This window comes from Urocitellus parryii, chromosome 7, assembly GCF_045843805.1.
Source record: "Urocitellus parryii isolate mUroPar1 chromosome 7, mUroPar1.hap1, whole genome shotgun sequence".
Classification (NCBI taxonomy): Eukaryota; Metazoa; Chordata; class Mammalia; order Rodentia; family Sciuridae; genus Urocitellus; species Urocitellus parryii.
Window position 1 is genome coordinate 116429201 of NC_135537.1, and position 21009 is coordinate 116450209.

The following is a 21009-nucleotide window of genomic DNA, read 5'->3' on the forward strand; positions in this document are numbered from 1 at the left end:
TCCATGTGGTGTGCATCGACGAATAGAAAACTGGAGGGTAATAGGAAAACACATTAGTGACATGACATATTCCACCAGCCCTTGTTGGGACTTGTCATTTCTGTATGAAATGGACTGAAACATCAGTTGGAGTCCTTCTGAAAATTATTCCCATTGAATGGGAGGATTCTAGGAGCAGATGAGTGCTTGACTTTGGATAGAGAACTAATGTATACTATGAGCAGATGCATTTTTTTATGATGCTCAGAATGAAGGCACTAGAGGGTGAGGGATTCAACCTCTCCTTTGACAATAATGATTGAGTTTGGAAGAGCCATGTAGCCTGCCTTGAGACCTCTGTTTTGGTCAGCAGAATGACTTTGGGCAGCATATTCCTAAATATTTGTGTTCCCTAATCTTGTGGTAACTCTCTTTGGGCATCAGCTTACCTGGTAGCAAGTACTCCCAGACCAGGCTAATCACACATCTCCCAGGAAGTGGAAGCTCATCAACATCCACTTGCCATCCTACAGAAGAGCAGTGCCTCTGGGAATCTTGTCCAGGGGGTGGCACATCTTGGAGCTCCAGTGATGGGGGGAGGGAATTAGCTCCTCCACATGTATTGTTTCCATGTATCTCTTCCCATCCACCCTCCAAATCTTTTTGTATTGGTGAGACCTGCTCCCTCCTGCTAGAGGGGAAGGGCATTGCCCAGTTAAGGGCCATTGAGACACAAATGACTCTGACTCTGTTGAAGGCGATCCCCCACTCACTGTCTTGACAGGGTCACAGTGAGAAAAAGTGTTGGCAAAGCCGCTCTCCCACTGTCTTGACAGTGTCACAGTGAGGATGAATGATGGCAAAGCCATGCTGGTTGGTGGGTAACCAAAATCATGAGACCCTTTTTATGTAATTGGGACTTTGTATTTTCATGCTTATGTTTCTGACAGGAGGCATGAGTATGTTAAATGCCAAACAAATTAAATTTCAGATGGCTAGAACAGAACAGGTAGTTCATGCCTTGGAGGCTGTTCTACTACCCCTCAGCATATCAAGGACAAAGTAGAAGGCTGTTCTTCTATCTCAGTACATTGTGGACAAACCTGATAATGGACAACAATCTTCCTCTGAAAGGTCATGAGAATTTTAGGCACCACATTGATTATATCAACTAGAACCCAAGCCCATATTTCCGGCCTCTTAGAAAACCTAATCAGTATGCTTATTTTACAAAGTTCACCACATGTAGTCTCATTTTTACATTTAGGAAAGTTAAAACATATAAAGATATATTCTTCTCTTTTGATAAACTCTTTCTTACTTTACATAGGGATATACGATGAGCATAGTTAATATTGGTGGAAAGTGGATTGATTTTTAGAACTTACTTTCTGTTGAGAAAGATTATAAAGATATGAGAACTAGTGCACCTTGACTGAGAAACAAAGAAACTCTTTGAGAAAGCAGTTCAACCAGTTTTATGAGAATAAATTTAGGAATTAATTAGAATAGCTTTATAAGACACAGTTTTAGAATAATGTTAGAAATATTATTTTATTTAGATTTTTAAGTTTAGAAATTCTTAAGTCTTTAGTTGTATAGGTTTCTGATATGTTTTAAGAATGATTCATAAACTTTAGGATATTTTAAATATAAGATTTAAAGGGGCTTTTTTAGATGGGAATTTTAGATTAGAAATAAAGTACAAGTGTACTTTAGGTTAATGATTGGTTAGGAGACTTAGAGTCTGGTTAAGTAGTTTGGCATTAGTTAATAAGAAAATAACATATCTTGGGAAAAATAGTAAATCTTGGGAAAATCTGAAAAATGTAAATTAGTGACATATTTTATTAATGATTCTGTACTTTTAATAATTATATAATTGAATGACACATCCTGGAAAATATAAATTAATGTTACATTTTTTGTACCCCCAATAATGGTTAAGGAAATGTCATGTCTTGGCAAAGTTTTAAATTATATAATCAATGACGTATTCTGAATCGATAATGATGAGAAAAAATTGTAATAAAAGATGACCCAGAGAAAGCTGCATTAGCTCTCTCTCTCTGGAGATTGCTTGAACGAAACGACTCCTGTCTCATCTTTTCGTCGATGCCACTCATCTTTCAGGACTCCCTGGACCCCGCTAGGGCAGGACCCTGGCAGACTCTTTCCAAAACATTTACTATTGTAACATGGATCAGGGTTTTGACCTCGGTGGCAATGTCAATTTCCTGAGGTTAGCTCCCTTTTGTGATAGCCCTGGTACCTGAAGTTTTCCCCCTCAGTGAGCAAAGGCTGAAACTCTAAAGCCAAAAGGAGGCATGGAAACCTTCCCCCCCAAGGGCTATATTGGGAAAGAAATGGGAGTGGACATTCCTTTCTACTTCCAGTGGAGACAGGGACAGAAGGCAGTGTGGTTCAGCATAGGAGGTAAGATTAGGATGCAGAGGGGTGTTGCAAAAAGTACCTCCCAAAAGATAATCAGGAGAGGGCATGTGGACTGGTTCTCTGGCACTGGGTGAGGGGAAGAGCTGCTGTGCGGCCAGCAGCACAGGTTGCATGGGAACAGAGGCCTGTGCCTTGGCACTGCTTCCTCTTATGGCATAGTGCCTGCCTTCACAGGTGTCTGACTGCCACAGAGAATCTGGAATGTCCACTTGATAGTCAGTTGGGGAGCAGCCAAGAAAGGGCTTGTGGTGATAACTGCCTTCATGCCATAATGTGTTTTTTTTGTTGTTGTTTGTTTGTTTGTTTCTCCAGTACAGGAGTGGGCTGTAAGTGAAGGCTGCTGCTCTCAGCACTTTCAGCAACTGCCAGGTATGCTCCTCGACTTTCCTCTTGCAGCAAAGAAAGAGAAGGAAGCCCACAGTGATCACCTAGTACAGCCCCAGCAATCCAAAGTACAATGGCACCTAGGCTAAGAGGAAAGCTTACTGACAGCTGTCGCTTGAGACATTGATACTTTCTCCTTTCTCTACTTGACATGGTTCATTCATGCATTCATTCATTCCCACCCTCCTCCAAGTCATGCCACATTCTCTACTGATTGAGTACAAGCTAGTTTGGCAGGAAGCCCGAGAGGCCACTTTGGCATTTGACACATAGGTGGACTGGGGCCATAACCTACCCTGACTCTGTCAGGCCTTCTGTCATGCCATCCTTCTGACTGAGAAGCCTCACTAAGGGCAAAGTCCTTGAAAAAGTCAAAACTCCTCACTTGACAATGACTCCAATGTAGCTTTCTGTTTGGGCAGGACATGGTTTGAGTCTTCAAGGAGTCTCTCTTTTTTCTAGTGGCGCCTACCTCTTAACTGCTTAGCACTTCCCACAGACAGCCATATCTGCATCCCTCCAAAGGGTATTCCCGTACACTCCAAGAACAGAAGGGCTACTTACATCAAGAAAGGTCCAGGTCCTTCTTTGGGGAATCCATCAATTTGAGGCTTCTTAACAGTCCTATGGCTCTGGAAAGAATGAACTCACCCTCTGCCCGTTACATCAATGGGAGTCCTCCAAAGTCCCTAGCCCCATTATGCCCCCAAGATGAGATCAGCGGATTTCTAGCACTGAGAATCCAGGATTGGCGGTTGTGGAGTGGGTAACATTTGATGCAAGGAAGGGACTCCATCTTGTGACACTTCATGGACATAGTTGTCTCCATCAAAGAAAGGTCCCAATACAGAATTGTCTGTTCCCCACTTCATATGGGGAAGTCACAGAACATCCCCCTCGAAAGGCCTCATACCCTCAGGAATTTCTATGTAGGGGTTTTTGGATAGGGAGCCATTTCTGCATAGCTGCTACTTGTTCTTCTTCATGTTCTACTACTTCTTCCTCTTTTTTTCTTTTCTTAATTGATGATGGACTTTTATTAATTGATGTGTTGTGCTTAAAATGAAACACAGTGTCTCAACACATGCTAGGCTAGTGCTCTACCACTGTGTCAAAATCCCAGTCCTGTGGATAGTTTTTCAGAGGTGAGTGGGTCAGGGACACAGTGAACATTGGACAGCCCTGGAAATAAGAAATTTCTGCATGAGCAGTCAAAGAGACACAAAGCTCCAAAGTACCATGTGGTACAAAGTTCCTTCTGTGGCTCCTGGACTATCTCTGTTGTTTCTTCAAACAGTGTTTCTTTGGCATCATCCATCCTGATGGGAGCTGTTCCCTAGGTGATCCTGAGTCTGTTTCCAGCTTCATCTCCCTCCCTATCCTTCAGACACCATTCCTTTCTGTCCACCAAGAACACTGGTTTTTGGCTCACACTTCCCCTTTCATGGCTTCTCTTGCAAACATTGGTGAAAATTGTGTCTGCAATGACCCTCTGCTTTGAAGAAGGTGCATGGGATGGCTTTCTCTTCTCTGGGGTCCTCTCAGTCTCTCTGATCTGCAGACCCTGTTGATCATCTTATACTTACCCCTTCATTTAATCTGAATTAGTGTGAGTACAGGAAGTCAGTATTATATACTACCTGTACTGAAGATGATGCCTTAAGATCTTTACTAAAACAAAGTTATTGTTTAGAAGCAATAATTTTGCCATAAACTGACAGATACCAGTTATAAAGTGGAAGGCCTTAATAGAGTGTGCACAAACATGAGCACAGAGCTGGTCTGGGAACATTTCATGCAGACTTGATTGGTTTGTTCCCACACAATGGGTGGAAGAGGTGTTTCATCAACACTGATGCCACCAAGGGAGCAATTCTTCAGCACACTAAGATGAAGCTGTTGCCGTCGGCTTCCATTTAGAAAAAGGTCCCCTTGTACCTGGTTTGGAATCTGGCCTATTAAGAAAAGAATGGGAATGTGCAGCTGGAAATAGACTTCTCCATGTTGTGTGCATCCATGAATAGGAAAACACATTTGTGATATATTACACCAGCCCATGTGGGGACTTGCATTTATATATAAAATTGAGTGAAAAATTTAATTCTTTCTGAACCATTCCCATTGAATGGGAGGATTCTAGGAGCAGAAGGGTGCTTGACTTTGGCTAGGGACCTAACTTTATAATATGAACATTAGCATTTTTTTCCATTATGCTCATAACAAGGCATTAGATTGTGAGAGCTTCAACCCCTGTTTTGACAAGTGATTTGGTGTTGAAGAGCCATGTAGCCTCTCTTGAAACCTTTGGTTTAGGCAACAAAAGTTCTTTGGGTGGCATGGTCCTAACCTTTTGGGCTCCCTAATCTTGTGGTAACTCTCTTTGGGCATCAGCTTACTGGTAGCAAGTACTCCCAGACCAGGCTAATCACCTATCTCCCAGTAAGTGGAAATGTTTTAATGTCTTCTTCCCATGTTGCAAAATAGCAGTGCCTCTGGGGATCTTGTCAGGGCATTGCACACATGGGAGCTTCAGTGATGGCTGGAGAGAATTGAGCTCCTCCACAAGTGTTGTTTCAATATGTCCCTTCCCAGCCACCCTCCAAATCTCTTGTATTGGTGAGACTTGTTCCCCTATCCTAGAGCTGAAGAGCATTGCCTAGCTAAGGGCAATTGAGATGCAAATGACTCTGACTCTTTCTAAAACCTTTACTATTGAAATATCTACCAGGGCTGTGACCTCTGTTTCAATGTCAATTGCTTGAGTTTTGATTCCTTTTTTTTAACCTTCTGAATCCTGCCATTATTTGATTTTTTATTGGTTGTTCAAAACATTACATAGCTCATGACATATCATCTTTCATACATTTGATTCAAGTTGGTTATGAACTCCCATTTTTACCCCAAATACAAGTTGCAGAATCACATTGGTTACACATCCACATTTTTACATAATGCCATATTAGTGACTGTTGTATTCTGCTACCTTTCCTATCCCCTACTATCCCCCTCCCCTTCCCTCCCATCTTCCCTCTCTACCCCATCTGCTGTTATTCAATTCTCTCCCTTGTTTTTTCCCCTTTCCCCTCACCATCTCTTATATGTAATTTTGTGTAACAATGAGGGTTTCCTTCCATTTCCATACAGTTTCCCTTCTCTCTCCCTTTCCCTCCCACCACTCCTCTCTGTTTAATGTTAGTCTTTTACTCATGCTCTTCCTCCCTGCTCTGTTCTTAGTTGCTCTCCTTATATCAAAGAAGACATTTGGCATTTGTTTTTTAAGGATTGGCTAGCTTCACTTAGCATAATCTGCTCTAATGCCATCCATTTCCCTGCAAATTCCATGATTTTGTCATTTTTTAGTGCTGCATAATACTCCATTGTGTATAAATGCCACATTTTAATCCATTCATCTATTGATGGAATCAACCTAGATGTCCTTCAATAGATGATCCCTTTTCTAATAGGCATGGTACCTGCAGTTTTCAACTTCAGTGAGCAGAGGCTAAAACTCTAAAGCAAAAATCAGGCATTGAAACATTCCCCCCAAGGTCTAGAGTGGGAAGAGAATGAGAGTGGACATTCCTTTCCACTACAAGTAGAGACAGGGTAGGAGGCAGACTTGTCCATCATGGGATGTAGGTTCAGCATGTGGAGGAGTGTAGCAAAAGGTATCTCCTGAAAGATAATTGGGAGTAGAGACATGGACTAGTGTTGTGGCATTGGGTTAGAGAAGAGCTCCTGTGTGGCCAGCAGCACAGATTGCAGGGGAACAGGGGCCTGTGCCTTGGTGCTGCTTCCTCTGATGGCATAGTGCCTGTCTTTACAGTATCCAACTTGCACAGAGAATCTAGAATCTCAACCTGAATGTCAGTTTGGAGACCAACTGGGGAAGGGCCTGTGTTGATAGCTCCCTTCATGTCATATTGTTGGTTTTTGTTTCTCCAGTACAGGAGTGCACTGTAAGTGAAGGCAGTGGATCTCAGCACTTTCTTAAACTGCAGGCCAAGATTTTCCAGTTTCCTCTTCCAGTACAGAAAGGAAAAACAGCCCAGAGTAATATATAGTACAGCATCAGCCATCCATATTATAATGGCACTCAATAGAGGATGAAAAAAAAAAAAAGAGGCTGTTAAACCACGATGCAAATAAATGACCTTGGACTCCAATTGAAATCAAATTAAATCAACCTTTTAATTCTGACAAGCCAGGCTGGCTCTCTCTAAAACCATGGAAACAGAAGACAGACCTGAAGCTCTCTAGGAGCACAGTTTTATAGCACAGAAAGTTACAAAAAGGTGAGGTGTCTTGCAAACTTACAGATAACAGAAATTAAACATGTATAACACAAAGGAAGGTAGTGAATTAATGGTTCAACGCTTAAGGAATAAATTAGATCTCAGCAAGGAATTTATGAGGCACCATTAGAGTTTCAGAGAGGGTCCTTATCTGGCCAGGGAAAGCCAGAATTTATGAGGTGCCACAAAAGTTTCAGAGAGGATTGTCATCTGGTCAGGGAAAGCCAGCCATGTGTGAGTTCAAAGCATGGGCAGGCAATCCAAGCAAGTTTAGAAATCACAGTAATTAACTTTTCATGCCTTTGCGGCCAGATGGCTCCCAATCTTAATCAGGCTGGGTTTATCATTACCTTTTTGTCTTATGTGTCCCTTTCAAAACTTTGAGAGGTTAGGAGAAGATCACTGAGGGAATTTAAATTTTTCAGATAACAGTCCCCAACATCTCAAACTCACCCCAAACCGATCTCCCTGATACGACCTGACTCAAGTTACTCATTTATATTGTTTATCTATTTTTGGCTCCATTGTTGTAATAAGAAGGGCAGTGCTAGTTTTGGCTTCTTCTGAGCTGAGAGGGAACAATGTGGGAGTTCAGGTCAGCTTAAAGTCTGGTTGGGGAAGAACAGTTTGTAAAGTTCTGTGAAGATGCATGCTTCTATGGAAAAGAAACAAAAACATACTCATGAACATATATTGCCACCTGTGAAACATGTCAACAAATATTATTAAGATATCAGAAGTTATTTTTTTTCACCAGGATAAGTTGTCTCCATAATAAGGCCTGAGTGGACAAGCCCTTTATATAGGAATGTAAATTTTTAACATTTTTAAAGTTATCAGTAATGTAAACACAACATTTACCTTTTAATGTTGCAGATGTCCATTTCCATGAGATGTAGTAAAGCTACTCAATGTCATCTGATCTTGTATGATGTTGCTGGTATGACCTTCATGTCTAGCAGTGGTCCCTTATATCTGTTACTTAGGGGTGGATAATCATACTAGCAAACATGAAGCCTACCTGTGTAAATTAGGAATATCCGTAGGCCTTAAATTAACTAAAACCTTCTAACTCTGGCAGTTCCTCTTGATAGTCTCTTTTGATAGTTATCAGGCATTCCTACCTGAGAATCTCTCTTTGTAGCCTCCAGTCTTACTTATTTTGGGGACTAATATAATTATGTACCTTACATTATATTTAACAATTATTATTTATCTTTAAATCCCCAGGAATGGTTATATTTTGGTTTTAAGAGTTTTTGCTATGTGTTTAGGATGAAGCAAGTTAAACTGACTTCTGTTTCTATCTATTATTAAGAGTCAGTTTAATTTTTATGGGATTCTCTCTTGGGGGAACTTCAGAGAAATTTCTTAGTTTTGCCAGGGCCATTTGCTTTAGGAGGTGTCCAGGTCTTGCTGACCATGTGGCTTCCCTTGGAAGAACCAGGGATGTTTCCATTTTTCAACAACTCTCCTCTTCATGGCATGTACATTGATTGGCTTTCTGTTCTCCAGGGGTCTCATTAATCTCCCTGATCAGGAGGTTATGTGGCCCAGAGGTGCAAAGCTCTTTAGAGAAGTTCTCTGTTCCCTGAGTTTACTCTGACTCAGAGGGCAAGAGCAAAATATTGGTTCTTGGTCCCTTTTAATTTAACTTTATTTTTAAGACTTGATCTTAAACATCTAGCAAGTTATTCTCAATAGTCTCAAATTGAGAACAATGGGCTTTAACTTTAATGTATATAACCTCATATCAATTGGGGTCTGTGCTATCCAATCTGTCCATTTTGATGGCTTATTATCTTAAATTAACACAGGTTGTGTCTTCTTGAAGCAATACCTCTGTAAAACATTAACAGGAAACATTTAGACAGTTTATAAGGAAAATGAAAAATAAAATTAACCATAGTAAAAACATATTTAGTTTATGTAATATCTGCCTTTAATTTTGCCTGAATTATAATATAACCCCTATTTGAGATCCTAGTAATCTTAGCAAGAAAAATTAATCTTTTCAATACAACTTTAAATGAATGAAGTCTTGTCTGCTGTGGAGTCATTCTGACATGTATTAAGATGGGAGACATAGCCTTAGCCCCAGGTAAGGCAGGACTCTTTATAAATCTTGAGAAAACTGTTCTAGTTTTGAAGCTGATTTTTATTTCTTAAATATCATTTTATAAAGTTTATGTATGTTGTTGATAGAGGTCACATGAATATTAGCTACCACAATATGATATTACATTTAAAACATGAGAATTACATAAAAGCTGAGAACTTTTAACCTTTGTGGAAAACTTGCAAAATGATTGTGTTTTACAATATTAACCTTTACATACATTTGGCTGTCATTAACTTAAAATACATTTAAATTGTACCCCAGTGTAAAAAGTAACAAAACTTTATATATTTTATTGATAACAGGTCCAGTTATAGAACACTAAATGATATAAATACATTTCCAACTTTTAAGTCTAAAATTACTATACATGTTTAAAACATCGGTTTGATATAATGCTCTTTTAAAGCTTCTACCTTAAAAACTTGATTACTTGGAAATATCAACACATTTTAATATACAAGGAAGAGTAATAGCACCACAATTACATTGATGTTTTTTATATTAACCAAGTTTGAGTTTTAAAGAATATATGTAAAAAACTGAAATAATACTTGAAACAATACTTAAAATTTTTGTATTTTAGGCAAATTATTTTATTTTAAAGAAAAGAAATAACTTATGTTGTTTACATTACTTTTAATTGAAATAGTTGAAAATCTTTGGCCTTCACACATAAAAATCTTCAATAGACATTTGTATATAGAATTACATTTATTTACCAATTTATGAAAACACAAAGTTTAAGTATATAGAATTATGTCTATTGAGACTTTAAATTTTTAGTAAAACCTTTTAGTGCTGACAAAGTATCTTTAAACTCTTTTTTAAAATTTACCAATTTATGAAAACATCAATGATATTACCCAATTAAATTGAAAAAATAGAGAGTACTTGATAGTATATTTAACAGTTAGCAATTTAATCTTGTATATTAATTGGATATCTAACAAACAAAATTCCTTATAAATATGAGTAATCCCATGTCAAATCTATTTAATTATTTTACCAAAATATTAACAAGTAAATTAAACAGTATTAGCCATTGTCCTTGTTGATGAAAATTTCTAGAACCAAGTAATATTAGACATGTTATAGTCATTAATATCTTATTGATTAATACTTTTGATCACCTAGAGAGAATTTTGAGTTAAGTTTAATTTTAAAAACATTTGTTTTCATCTGTTTACCCAATTTAAATTGAATCATTTTAAACAGCATGAATTAAAGGTATTTCGTTCAATGTTTAATTTTATGAGTGCTCCTTATATATCTGCCAATTTTTATATCATGTACATGATATGGATATATGCACATAATAGCCATACAACACATAAGTGTGCACACATAACACAATAGTAAAGGCCTTGTAGCTTTTCACAGGTGAAATCTCCATTGCAATGTTTAAAAACTCAATAGTTGAAAAAAAATAGGGCTGATTGGACAAACAGTAACCTAAAGGTCTGTAGGATCAAAATCATGAGCTCAAACAAAAGACAGAATCCAAGAAAAAGCAAGATTCCTAGAAAAAATAACCAGCTGGTAATTAGTAAAGTATCATACAATTTACCTTTTTGGTTTAGTCTAATATAAGTTCAAATAAAGGGAATTTTTACTTTCCTTTTTAGAGTTTGAGACCTTGTCTCTTACTGAGCTTTCATTTGCATTTCAATATGAGTCCTGGCTTAGGTTGGATAGGAGCTAGGGAAAACTGCTGTTCTGAGCAGAAACCTCATGCCTAAGGCATTTTAACCATTTTTATTCCATAGTTGGAAAGGTTTGGATGTCTAAAATTATGATACTTTTTGTTAACTTTGGGAATAAAGCTATAATGTTAAGTTTCTTACTAAGATAAGCCATTTGCTGTCAAGCAGGTCCACTTCTTTGTGTGGCCATTCCTAGATTTTGTCTTCTTTCAGGGACAAACAGGATAAATCTTGCTGTAAAGCCTACTCAAAACTCAGGGGGTGTAAACCTCTTGGTAATAGGCTGTTTAGATAATTTTGAGAGGTCTAAGGTAAGAGGTGAGAACAGAAAAGCTTGCATTTCTAGTCAAGGGGAAATTTACTTTTGGTTCTTTACAGGGATGCAGGATAAGCATAATAAGTACATTTTTAGGCTAAAGTTTGGCTAAAGTTACCTCTACACATTGAAGGCAGATCAGAACTTGGGACACTGTGTACTCAGGTAAATGGCTCTGTAGGCCTAGACAGAATAATAGGAAATGGCCTTGGAAGACAGAGCCCAATATGCCTGCTCTGTATTGAACATTGATTGAGAGCTACCGAGGCTAGGAAATGTTTCACCCGAATTTTTAATAGTTGTGGTTGCATTGGCTGCATTTAAATAGCACTTGGGTGCTCATATCATCCTCTAAAAAAAAAATAAAAAGAAAGAAAGAAAGAAGCATGGCTGCACCACAATGAGAGGATAAAGAGGAGCTGAAGGAAGGTGGGGGATTTTCCTGAGAGTCCTGCTGTGTTCATGCATTAGAGGCAGCACCTTTGCATCCAACTTAGTTTTTGACTGTTAAGACTCCTTATTAATTATTTTATCCCTGACAACCCAACTTTTAACTGAAAGACTGTGCAATGCTTCAAAATCCCATACAGATACCAGATTGTTACAGTAAAACATCATCTTTTAGACACATTTACATCTATAGATAGCCCATTCAACCAAGAACATTCTCAAGAAACAATCTATACTATCAACATATTATTGCCCATATTTTAAAGGTCCAGAAACAGATACAACACAATGAAAGACAGAAAGGAGATCCAGACTACTGCTGACAGACAGGAACCTTTAAAACCGATGGACCAGATAAGAGAAAAATCTCCCCACATTTCCAACTCCCATTTAATTATGACTCCTACAACAGTGCCCCATAGATGTTCCCATAAGTGGACCAGATGTTGTCACAGAGGGGCAACCAGAAGTGTAAAATCAAGGGTCTCAGTGTGGCAACTTTACTACATTTAGTGCTCACCCCTTTTTAAAGTAGACAGAGGTGGAGCAATCCTTAAAATGCAGGAAAGGAAGGCGGTAGATCCCCAAAGTAAAAGGGACTTTGGCAGTGCTGGGAGTCATTTATTTCCTCATTTTACTTACAGGATTCAGCTCCTCTGGTTCGGTTCAATCTTAGGCATGCTCTCATATCTCCTATCTTTCCAGTAGATAGCTCTCAAAAAATTAGTCTTACATCCTCAGCATGCAGTTAGAGTTCTAGGCTTCCCAATAAAATAGAATGGGGGCTCCTTTAGATTCCCCACTGGGGTGTGAAAATTTGTAACTGAAAGTTCAGTTACTGTCCTCAAAGCCAATTAATGCTGATTTAATAATGAGGACAGGGTTTTGAGAAAAAGAAAAGGGAGGTTTATTGCTTCACTAACATAGGAGAAACACAGGATACTCCATCCCAAAGGTTGTAACTCTCTTGATCTGGAGTGATAGGGATTTTAAAGGAGTTTTTCAAGAGTTAATTTTGGTGGGGGTTCCCAGGGTGCCTGATGACAGATTAGGACTCCCTTGTTAATTTGGGAGATATATAGCTCTTACATCCCCTGGATACATTTCCCTTTGCAGTGGGTGTGCTCAAGGCAGCCAACTAGGGAAAGAAAAGAAAACATTGCTTCTCTAATTCTACTTAAGAAAGAGGAGTGAAGCTTATCAAAGTTATTTAAAACACAGTTCAAAGGGTTGTAAGTCTTACTTGCTTTATTATCCATTTTGATGTTCAATTACCTTAAGTTTTTACTACAGAAGTAACACAATAAAAGGTAGAAAAAATATATAACACAAAACACGACACAAGGAAACAAGAACCAGGCACCAAAACCAAGAAGCAGTGCAACATCCTGATAGAGCTCCAAGACAGGAGTGCATATTAACTCGGCAGCCACCTCTCTGCCTTTCCAGAGGAATTCCAACCAGTAAATGACAGAATGTTATTTCGTTACTGTTCTGAATAGGAGTATATGTGACCCTTGCTAGGCCACCTCTCTGTCTTCAGAAGAGATCTCCCTTAGCCTAATACCAATATCAGATGTTATAATGGTGCCACATACCTGCGTGTTAATTTTTAGCCCGCAACCAGCACAAGTTTCTTGAATTAAGGTTCAAAACGTGAGAAATCTTTAGGCAGCTTTGAATTAAAGAGACAAGATTCTAATTACCTTTAAACTAGCTCCAGGATGGCTCCTCCTAGCTCCAGGCTCCAGCCACCTATTATGGTAACTATCCTTACTGAAGAGGCTAGCGAGAGAAAACACATCAGGGAGTGGACTTTTATTGGGGAACAAAAAATTCTAGGGAAAATTCCATCCAATGAAGATTAAGGGGAACAGTGTTCCAAGGTCAGGGGCAAGGATTGTGTCTTCAGGGTAGTGGCCAGACACGCCTCTGCACGGATAAGGCCTCGGACCTGAGAAGGGTCAGGAAAGCTCTGGACACAAGATGTGCCTAAGTGCCTCTCGCCCAGCCAGGGAGCAGGGAGGTAACTCAAATCACGTGTGAAAATGGTCTCCTGCACTAATTGTTTTAGGGTGGCAGTTCACTCCAACAACCCAAGGAACTGAAGGCACATTCTGGGGACTTGGAACATCTATAAGATATGTACCCCCTAGAGTGGCTCTTCAGCCCAGAGTCCCCAAGCAAAGTTCCAGTTTCAGAACTTTTGGCGGTCTGATCACCTGGGACCTTCAAAATGTTAAACCATGATGCAAAGAAAAGAGGACTGACTCCAGTTAAAATGTAATTAAAGCAAGCGTGTAATTCTGACTGACCAAGTTCTCTCTCCTGAAAACAGCATGCACAGAAGGCAGCCCTGCAGCTTTCTAGAAGCACAGCTTTATAGCCCAGAAAGTTACAAAAAAACAGAGGTTGTCTTGAGAACTTACAGATAACAAAATTTTGACAAGTATAACACAGAGGCATGTAATTTATGAGGCAACATTAGAGTTTCAGAGAGGATTCTTATCTGGCCAAGGAAAGCTAGAATTTATGAGGCACCACAAAAGTTTCAGAGAGAGTTGTCATTTGGTAATGGAAATCCAGCCATGGGTGAGTTCAAGGCATGGGCAGGAAATCCAAGCAAGTCTAGAAATCTCAGTAATTTATAGTAAAGCCAAAACTAACTTTGCATGCCTTTGTGGTGAGATGTCACCCAATATTAAGAGGAAATTAGGCTGGGTTTATCAAGGCAAGTGACAGATGTAGCTTGAGACCTGAACTCTTTCTCCTTCCTCTCTTTGATTTGGTTCATTCATCAGTTCATTCCTTCCCACTCTGCTCCAAGACATGCCACATCCTCTTCTGAGTCAATCCAAGCTAGTTTTGCAGGAGGCCTGAGAGGTCATATTCACCTTTTACAGATATGGAATGCTAGATGTACAGGGGTCATGATTTATACGGACTCAGCCACATCTTTTGGCTCCCAATCTTGGAACCATCCCATCCTTCACACTGAGAAGCCTCATAAGGGCAAGATCCTTGAAGAAGTCAAAGTTCACCACTTGACAAGGACTCCCATGTAGCTTGGGCATAATATGGTCTGTGACTTCAAGGAGTCCCTCTTATAGTCCCTATTAACTTCTTAGCACTTTATGCAGGCAGCCACCATCCCATCTCTCCAAACGGTATTCCCTTACACTCAAAGGACAGGTGGGCTACTAATGTCCAGAAAGGCCCAGGTCTTCTTTTGGGGAATCCATCCTTTGGATGCATCTTACCAGTACTATGGCTCTGGAAAGAATGAACTCACCCACTTCTTGTTCCACCAATGGGAGTCTTCAGAAGGCACCAGCCCCATTATGCCCTCAAGATGAAATCACCTGGTTCTCAGCACTGAGAATTCCAAGATTAGTGTTTTTGGAGTGGGTGACAATTGATGGAAGAAAGGGACTCCATCTTGTGATATGTTATGAGCATAGTTGTCTTCCATCAAAGAATGGCCCCAATACAGAATTGTCTGTTCTCCACTTCATATGAGAACTCACAGAACAGCCTCAAGGAGAGGGCCCTCACACCCTCAGGAATTTTTATTTATGTAGTTGTTTGTTAGGGAGCCAGTTCTGAATTGCTTCTTCTTTTTCTTTTGTTAATTATTGATGCACCCTTATTTTTTAAATTTATTGATATATTGTGGTTATAATCAAGCACAGTGCCTCACACATGCTAACCAAGCACTCTAACACTAAGCTACAAATGCAACCCTCTGTATGGATTTCTCAGAGGAGAATGGGGTAGGGAACACAGTGAAAATTGGACATCCCTGCCCTCAAGAATTTTCTGACTTAGTTGTCAGGGAGACAAATAGCTGCACAGTACCATGTGGCCCAAAACTCTTTTTTTGGCTCCTTCTAAATCTCTGTTGTTTCTTCTACCAGTGATTTTTGGGCATCATCTTTCCCTGTGGGAGCTCTCTTCTATGTGATCTTATATCTCCTTCCGGCTTCAGCTCCCTCTCTGCTTCATATACCATTCCCCTCTGGAAATGTCAGAGTCCACAAAGAACTCTGTACTTTGGCTCAGACTGCACCTTCACTAAGGAGTGCCTCTTACCTCATTTCTACCACTGAACACATCCTCATCCTCCCACGTGGTCAACACCTCAACTCAAAAGCAAATAGTGTGTTCCATGGATTTTCCAGAACCCCATCATCTGCCTTATGAAGAGACTCGGAGATGTGTCCAACCCGCCTGCCATCAGATACTGGATTAATGAGGTTAGGACCTCCCTATTCACCACCCAATCCCTGAGAGTAGTTGTAACTCAGGGAGCTGCTTGCCATCTCCTTAGAAAGCTTGATTAACTTTTGACCAGCTCTATTAGAGGGACATTTGCTCATGAAGTCTAGGACAGCCTCCAAGTAGCTTGTTCTCCTAGCCCTGGCTTGGTTCCTTGGCACCATTTAGTTTCTTCTGTTTTCTTCATTACCCAGAATAAACATTGAAAGCATGTATCATGCTAGTGTACTCTAACCTGCAGTGATTTCCATTGCCCTCAGATGAAAAACCAGAATCTTTTACCAAGGCCTCCAAATGCCTGAGAATTTTCTCTAGCCAGTAGCATGTGACTCTTACCCCTTTCTGTTCTTTCTCAGATATTCATAAAGATCCTTTGCTCACTTTCTTTAGTACTCTGCTTGAGTGTCTCTATTTCCACTTTTTTGCCTGCTTTGTTTGTCAACATAACATTTTCATCATCAAATATATATTTATTTCTTGTCTGTATCTACTGGAATGGAAACCAGGGGACTTAATGAAAAGAAGGATAGATGCAATTCAGACAGTGAAACTCCCATACAGCAAATACAGGAGGTAAAATGAAAGAGACAATTAAGGTGTGCAAGGAATAATAGAGCTCAACCATGAAGGTTTCCTTGAGGTGTGAAATGGGAATGGAGTCCTAAGAGATGATTAGGTAGCCTTTGACAATGGATGCAGTGAGATAAACTGCAATGATTCTGAGTAAGTTACAGGCCAGCCCACCTAAACTTATTAATCCTGTACTATATTCCAAAAAGCACAGAACAGGGCTTATCTGATGTTCTTAAGTACAAGTGTGAGTGAGCAGATTTGGAGTCTCTGTCCCTTCCCCCGGAGGCATTTCTATCAAGTAAGGCCAAAGCCAGATTTGCACACAATGCAAACCAAGGAGTGCCTTTACCGAGGATTCTCTCATGCCAGGAGAAAGCATGACAGATGTTTATGTCACTGGCCCTCAACTCATGAGCTAACACTTGACATTTAAGAAACACATACACACACACACACACACACACAAAAAAAAAAAAAACTGTACATGGTTGTTCTCAGCAATATTATTCATAAGATTTCAAATGTACAAAAAAATCTAGACTCATCAACTAAAACATGATAAACAAAATGTGGTATATCCATATATCCATCCAATTGGAAACACAATCTTGTGACAAAAAGGAAGACTCTACAATTTGTTACAAGATGGAGGAATATTTAAAGAAGCATGCTAAGTATGTCAGTCACAAGAGGCCATTTAGTATATAATTGCATCTCAGATAGGAAAATTTACAAAGAATCAAAGTTAGTGGTTACTTGTGCCAACGGGTTGGAAGGAATGGGGAATGAGTTAAATAATGTGTTTTTTATTCTAACAGTTGAACAAACATTCTGAGACTTACTGTATTAACTGTTGAACAACTCTGCATATGCTTAACCATGTCAAATTGTGCCCTTGAAATGAGTGCATCATATCTCAATAGTTTTTTTTTTTTTTAAGTTTAAGTTACATATGCAGTTTTTGGAGTTGTAGTGTGTCTCTGAGTAATCCTATATTGCAACTGCAGAATTGCCTTCTGTTCTTGAGATGTCTTTATCTTCGGTGTTAGGATAATTTTGATTCATACATTGAGTTAGGATGTGTTCCCACCTATTAACAATTTTTAGAAGGGTTTCAAAATTATTCACACAAATTCTTATTTTAAATGCTTGAATTTACCAGTGAAATTATCTTTGCATGTGCTTTTCTGTATTTAAAAGACTGTGGTTCTTATTTTATTAGTCTATTCAGGTTTTCTGATTCTTCTTGAATCAATGTTACCAGCTTGTATATTTTCAGAAAAATTTCTAATTGTTTATTATCTAATTTCTTGGCAGGCAATTGTTCACAGTATGTTTTTATGATCATTTATGTTTCTATAAGGTCACAAAAAGTGTCTTCACTTTCACTTTGGATTTCAATCCTTGGAAAGCATTCTTCTTTTCTTTCATTAGTGTACCTAAATTTTTTTTTCAATTTTGTTGCCCTTCTCAAAGAACTATTTTTCATTTCACTAATTCTCTGCTTTGTTTTACATTTTTTTTTTAATTTGTATATCTTCCATGTAGCACAGGGCTTCACAAGTGCCAGGCAAGTGCTCTACCACTGAGCCACATCCACAGCCATTTTTATTTATTATTTTGAGACAGGGTCATGCTAAGTTGCTAAGGCAGGCTTAAACTTGCTGCCTTCCTGTCTCAGCCTCCCCAGTTGCAGGGATTGTAGGCATGAGTTCCTGCACCTGGCTGTTTCTTTTTTTCATTGAAGTATTTACAGTAACAAATTCCTCCCTGAGTAATATTTTCACTACATCTCATAAATTATGGTAGGCTTTGTGTATGTATTCATTCACATATAAGTATTTTCTAATTTCCTGTACAACTTCTTTTGCCCAGTGATAAAATAAATGATTTCTAAAGTACTTCATGTGATTTCAAGCATTTAAATTTTATTAAATCTTGTTTTATGACCCAACATGTGTTCTGTCTTGGAGACTGCTGCAAGTTCACTTAGGAAACATATATTCTTTAATTGTGGGCAGTCTATTTTTATATTTCTTAGTTTGTTGGTTTGTGGTGGTGCTCAAGCCCTCTACTCCCTTACTGACCTTTTGGGTCAATGATCTATCTAATCTTTGGAGTGGTGTATTGAAGTCTCCCACTATTATTATAGAACTTTTTTTCCCATCACTTCTGTCACTATTAATGTCATCTACTTGCCTCTATGTTGTAGGGTGTGTATATTTAAAATTATCACATCTTATTGATGAATTAAACTTCTTACCAATATGGATGATACTCTGTGGTCTTGAATGGTTCTGGATTGAAAGTCTCAAAATTCTCTTGAGGATTATCATCTTAAATTTCTCTTGAGGATTATCATGTTGGATATAGTTTTCATCTATTTACTTTCAACCTACCTGTGTCTTCAGATTAGAAATCAGACTCTGAATTATGGTTTGTTGGATTTTTGAAGAATTAGTGAAAAATTGTACCTCTTAATTGAAAGTTTAATCCCATCAAACTTAAAGTAATTACTTCAAAGAAAGGACTTAATTCTGCTACTTAACTATTTGTATATATATCATAATTTTTGCCCCTCATTTCCTCCCATTTCACCTTTTTGTGTTTAGTTGATATTTTTTGGAGTACAATATTTCAAAACCATATATATTACCTCCTACAAATGAAACACAATATTTAGAATTGATACCAAGTTAACTCCAAAGGCATACAAAATTCTGCTTCTATATAGCAATGTCTACTCATTTTATGTTTTTGTCACAAATTACAGATTTATAGAATATGTGCCCAATAATATTGATTTTTGGTCAATTTGTATGGCTTAATACAGGAAGTAAAATATGAAGTTATAAAGAAAAAATTACACTAACACTTCCTTTTCTATATTCCTATGCATTTACATTTATATCAAGGGTCTTTATTTATTCACACACATTTGAGTTATTCTGTAGTATCTTTTATTGCAGTCTGAAGCAATTTCTTTAGCATTTCTTACAGGGCACTTCTGGTGATCACATTCCAATAGCTTTTCTGAAAGTCTGAAAATATCTTAATTTCTCATTTATTTGAGGAAAAGTGTTTAAGGATAGAAATTTTTTGTTCAAAGTTTTGGACAACTGTCTTCTAGGTTGCATGTTTTCAGTTGAAAAGGTTGGTTGTTACTGAGTTTAGGATCTCCTGTTTGTAAACAATTGAATCTGCATTTTTTTCTTTCAAGTTTCTCTGTTTATCACTATCTCTTGAAAATTTTATTACATTTGTCTACATGTAAGCCTCTAAGTCTATCCTTTTGGGAATTTATTCATCTTTTTGGATTCATAGTTTTCAGTTGTTCATCAAATTTTTGGAGATATATATATATATATATATATATATATATATATATATAATCACTTTCCTCTCCTAATAGAACTCCCTTAATGTCCATGATTTTTTCATGCACCTCCTCCACAAGTTCTTTGACTTTATATACATTTGATAAGTTCCCTTTTTTCTTTCTTACATTCCATCATTTCAATTTTTTTATCTTCAAGTTTACTGATTTTTCCATTTACCTGCAGAATCTGTCAGTCACAAATAGAAGATTTTTTACTTCAAGTTTATATTTTTAAGCTCCAGAATTTTTAGTTCATTTTTATAGTTTACATATCTTTAATATCTCTCCCATTCATTTTACAGATTTATTTTAGTTATTTTTAAATATTTTACTTTAGTTTTTTGAACATATTTAAGACAAATATTTCAGTCTTTATTTAGTATTTCAAAAGCTTGCACTATCTGAGGGATAGTTTCTTTGAATTTAATTTTTCTTTTGAATGAGCAAAACATACATTCTGTATGTTTTGTGACATGTTGTTGAAAACTAAACATCTGAATATTTTATAAATATAAATAATTTTTTAAAGAGAGAGGGAGAGAGAGAAAGAGAGAGAGAGAAATTTTTTAATATTTATTTTTTAGTTTTCAGTGGACACAACATCTTTGTTTGTATGTGGTGCTGAGAATCGAACCTGGGCCGCACGCATGCCAGGCGAGCGCACTACAGCTTGAGCCACTTCCCCAGCCCCAACACCTAAATATTTTAATGTGGTTTTCTGTAAATTATATTTCCTTTATCTCCACAGGAACATATAAACAATCTGTGGAATATCTGATCAATAAATTATTAGCCATAAATAATAATGATTACTATAGATTGAGCAGTTTTTGAATACGCTATGCTTTGGAGTTTTGATCCTCAATGTGTGTGTGGTTGTGGTGGTAGTGCTGGAGTAATAATGAGGCAAATTGCTTGCCATGAGTGTCTCCATCTTAGAGACATGTTGTGGGGATTAAAAAATGGAGAGAAGTATACATTAGGTTAAAGGAAGTTAAGATTAGAGGAAAACAATATATGCTGCACACAGCAAATAGTTCTCTAAATTCTATGAACAGAATATTCCAGGAAGGTAG

At 38.0% G+C, this 21009-nt stretch overlaps 1 pseudogene; it reads right to left on the reverse strand.

The window, feature by feature from the left end:
- Nucleotides 1–15043, reverse strand: part of LOC144256123 (HORMA domain-containing protein 2-like) — a 55713-nt pseudogene extending 40670 nt beyond the window's left edge.
- Nucleotides 15044–21009: the final 5966 nt, after the last annotated feature.